At 45.1% G+C, this 4,746-nt stretch overlaps 1 pseudogene; it reads right to left on the bottom strand.

The window, feature by feature from the left end:
- Nucleotides 1-270: 270 nt before the first annotated feature.
- On the bottom strand, nt 271-2,879 carry LOC125522313 (protein FAR1-RELATED SEQUENCE 5-like; annotated as a pseudogene).
- Nucleotides 2,880-4,746: the final 1,867 nt, after the last annotated feature.

Raw genomic sequence — 4,746 nt, 5'->3', positions numbered from 1 at the left:
ATTAAATTCCCTAGTGACCGCCTCCTGTTTAGTCCATATATGCTACAAGCACTATCTCAAGGTACTGGCCTCTTGCAATATTATATATCATGTATCATGTATGCAGTAACACATTGTAAACACCTCACTATTAGATCACTGGATTCATCCTAACATAACTCTAGCAACTGTTCTACTCTTCTTCGCCCACCACGCTTCTGCACACGATAACATGATAAGTTAATGAATGACAAATTAAAAACAATTATAACCTACAATGCGTACAAAAACTTACTTCTTATTTAGTTTGCATTTCTTGCTGCGTTTAGTGTGCCCTAGCAATTTGCATGCACCGCACCTGATTCTGATCTCGTCGTACGAAAGTGGCCTACCATTTTTCGACATAGGGCAGTTCTCATCTACCTTAGTTGCACCTTTCGTTGATACTTTAATAGGATCTTGAACTTCAACTATGTTGCCTTCACCATCGTCTACATATTCAATTGCACAAGTACTAAGATCAGCCGTTTTCTTACTCAAATTTTCCTTTAGCTGATCATACTCATGGCTCTTAGCTATCACGGTCTTCAAACTCTCCTGTAACTGATCCCATAAAGCTGGGTGTTTGCATGCTGCATGCATAGCTTTTGAAGCCAACACACTGACCTGGCTATATTTCATTCTTTCAGCTGCTCCAGTCCATCCAAATCCCAACAGATCACTTGTGTGCCTCGCGGGCAGTCCCAACCTTGCGTCTTTCGTGAACCGCACAAGAACTAAACACTTTGGTATTTCAGATATATTCAAGTACTTCAGTACATGGAATATGTGCTTGCAAGGTAGACCCTTTCGGATCATTCTTCTGCAGCTGCACCTTATAGTTTCTGCGGAATTTACTGGAGTGTACTCCACCCAAAAACGGCTCTTCCGGTTATTCTTCCAGGCCACGATGTACTGCTGTGATCCGTCTCCAAGCTTTATTTCTACAATCTCCATGCCGCCAATTTTCCTAAGATCAGCTTGCAACATATAGAAGTTTGCTGGAGTGAAGACGTGAGAAGCAGCTATCTCAAGTTCCCCCGAGCTATTAACTGCCACCGGTACACGCTGTGAGGCCGTGCAATCATCTCGTGCCTCATTCTCACGGATACGTACAACGGCATTCTCATAGTGCAAAATCATATCCACCAGGGTCATTTCACCGTCTAGGTGGAGGTGAAGGCATGAGTTTAGACTTTCACTCCTCTGGTTGCTTTTCATGCCAAGCCAAAAACCCTCTGTCAGATAAGCCGTGGCCCACAGTCTCCTCTTCTTATACATCCGTCTCAACCATGTTACTGTTTTTTCCGACTGCCATCTTTTGGAAAATGCGTGCCATCTGTCCTCAAACGTGGCCGTGGACGTGCTGTAGTACATAAGAGTTCGGAACTCCTTCAAGGACTTGTGACTGAGGTGAATCTTCATATTTTTTCTATATGCCACGTACATATACGGTGCCACACGTCTGGCAAGACTTGGCGAATTGCCTTGATCATCGCAGCGTCGGCGTCCGTGATAACACTCTTCGGCATCTTTTGACACATGGACCTCAAAAAAGTCTCCAGCAGCCACACATATGTCTCTTCGGTCTCGTCCAAAACTATGGCACAAGCAAAAACAGTGGTCTTCCGGTGATGGTTAAGACCAACAAAGGGTATGAATGGCATACCATACCGGTTCATCTTGTACGTGCTCTCAAATACAAGCACGTCGCCGAAGTCCTCATAGTCATGATGAGACTGGGAGTCACACCAGAACATCCTATTCATATGTCCTTTCTTGTCTAGCTTGTACTCGAAAAAGAAGTTAGGATCCCTCTGTTTCCTACTGGCCATGATGCCTATGACTGTGGCAGCATCACCTTTTGAAAGCAGCTTCCTCTTCTCCCTGGCACAAAGGTTGTATATTTCACGCCTGGTAAAACCAACACCGTCATACCATACATGTTTGCTGATGAACGAATCCATCATGTCGTGAATTCTAATCCCTGCAGCTCCCATGGACAGTATCTCAGCTCTCTGGTACTCTTTGATTTTTCTGTGGGACCAAAGAAAAGGTACCTCGTCCGGTCCTGCCAAGATATGGCTATGCTTGTCCTCAAAACTATCAACATACCAAACCCCATGCTTTTGGTCAAGCTTCATGGTCAGGTGCGCTTCGCAGTGGCAGCGTGTCTCGGGTCTGAGCCTATGGCTGTGTCCTTCCTCGGTTAGCAACCTGCTATCACGTTTTCCTTGTCTGGAACAAACAAACCGCCTATAACGCATATGACGTGACTCGGTTTTGGTATACCTGACCCTATTCTTTCTAATGCTGAAACCATTTTCTCTAGCATAGCTGTTGTAGAAATCATACGCAGCCTCATGAGACGTAGAAGTCTTTTGTATTATCTGCATGAACATATCCCTCTTATCATCTGCACTAGCAGTATCTTGGACATTCTTTTTCCCCTCAACTTCTGTCACCTAGACAATCATAACATAGCCATGAAAACAGTTTTCTATGGTATAACATTACTTCCATACAACATTCATCACATACATACCTCACTCATGATGACCGACGATTGCGACTCCCCAGAATCAGGTGCAGCTAATGATTCGACATCAAGGCCTGTCTCCGCGTCGGATTCACCGTAATAGTCGTACGCATTATGACATTCGGAAATGAGCTGAAAAATATAACACAAATACATAAGTACTTATAATATAATATTCCTGGATTTATTCAACTTGCATGAATGCCAACAAAAAATTCCACTTCCATACCTGACTAATGTAATCCTCATTCGAGATCTCCGAGTTGTTTTCCTCACCATCATCATGCTCATTGTTTTCCTGACCACCATCATGTTCATCCATCTATAAATTTTCAAAATATAATATTGTCGGATGCCACCAAAAAATTACAACATGATAATGCGACTCATATTAAGATCTTCCAATACGTTCCCATTCTCTGACCTATCTCCACGATCTGAATTTTCATCATCTGACCAATCTTCTATCCAGTCTTTCATCACTTCTCCAAACTCCATGTCATACATCATATCAGTTAACTCATCGTCCGCCATTTCCTACAACAATTAATATGTATCATCGCATGTGCAAACATTATCAATGCTGACATATACAACACCTAGCGCACGATCAAGTGTGTTAAATAAACTACCCCAACCGGAGAGCGCCCCAACTGAGGGTGTTCAGATCGTGCACACAACCGACGCCAACGACCTCTGATCAGCCATGGATCCTCCCCCTCTCCACACCGAGCGGCGTTAAGGTACGTCCCACGAATCCAGTACGTGATCACTTTGGATCACGAGAAGCTGCACTACCCGTGATAACATGCGCCGCCGGATTCCTAGCCCACGGCACCAGTCGTGATTACTTTGGATCGCCGGATACCTAGTTAAGCCGCCGCATCAAATAACGGATCCGTCGTGCACACAACCGACGGCAACCGACACTAGGTTAACCCTAGAAAGAAGAAACCCACTTTAGCCCGCGTGATCACTTTGTATATCACGACGAGCAACACTACCAGAACAAGATCTGCGATGGCCTGGACCGCCAGAAAGCTAGGTTACCCGCCCCGCTAGGTTAACCACTACGACGAAAACAGCGGCAGTTCGTTTGATGCTGCCGCGAGCGAGACAAACGTGGGGAAACGAGATGCGGTACCTGCGAGTGCTAGAGGTTGACAACGGTGCCGCGCGCGCTCTCGAACGAGATCGCCTGCGATAAGATCGCCGCTGCCGATATTCCTAAAGAACCTCACCAGAATGATGGAGGAGCTGCGTGAATGATGGAGTTGCGTGATTGATTGAGCTGCGTGATTGATGGATCGGCCGTCGGCAGGTCCTACCTGGTCGTGGGGTCGTGTCATCCTTTTTTTTCGGGATGTCACCGTATACATACGTATGGGTCATACGGGTTATACGGGGCTTAGATATGGGCTACGGGGCTTGGATATGGGTAGGGGCGGGCCGGAGAAAAAAATAGATGGGGGGGGGGGGGTCAAGAATACCCCTAGAAAATTGAGTTAGGGGGGTGCACTGGAGCAAGGCTCTGTTGTGTGATGTATGTTGGTACGCTGCAAGCAGGACATTCTAGACTCCATATGTTTGCTTGCTTGATTGCTTACTTCTGGGTGCCTAGTTTCCTTGCATAGGTAACAAGCTAGTGTGCTATGTACATAGGTATTGGCTAGTCAAAGAGTTCAATTCCCCCAAATATTGTATTTACAACGAATTGGAGAGGCACTTGCTTATATTAAAAGCTGGTTGGTGACCAAGATCTTGGATGCAGATTGTACCCGTGATATATAGGCCTAACCTTTTTCACCTTTTTCACGCAGGATTCTGCATAATCAAGATTCTTGAAAATTCCCATAGAAGCTGAACAGAATCTCGCATATCCATTACTTATATTAAATCATGAGAAAGCTACCAGCTTAGCTAACACCACTGTTAATGAACCGACATATAAGTACACCAATAAAGCTCTCCGTGAAGATCGTTAAACAAAAACAGAACAAAAATCGCAAAGCGGGATCTACCCGGAAAAGGTAAGATCAGGCCCCATTCCTTCTAATTAAGTCCGTCAGTGGATCATGACACAGTGCTTAATTAATCAGCCGATTAAAGCAGGTACGTGATCGACCCCGGTAATGCTCTGTGATGCGTGGTTGGTGCAAGACATTTTGGTAGGCCATCTGCATTTTTGT

Source organism: Triticum urartu, chromosome 1A, assembly GCF_056163025.1.
Source record: "Triticum urartu cultivar PI428250 chromosome 1A, HENAU_Tu73, whole genome shotgun sequence".
In the NCBI taxonomy this organism is placed as follows: Eukaryota; Viridiplantae; Streptophyta; class Magnoliopsida; order Poales; family Poaceae; genus Triticum; species Triticum urartu.
This window is presented reverse-complemented; position numbering and strand designations above follow the sequence as displayed.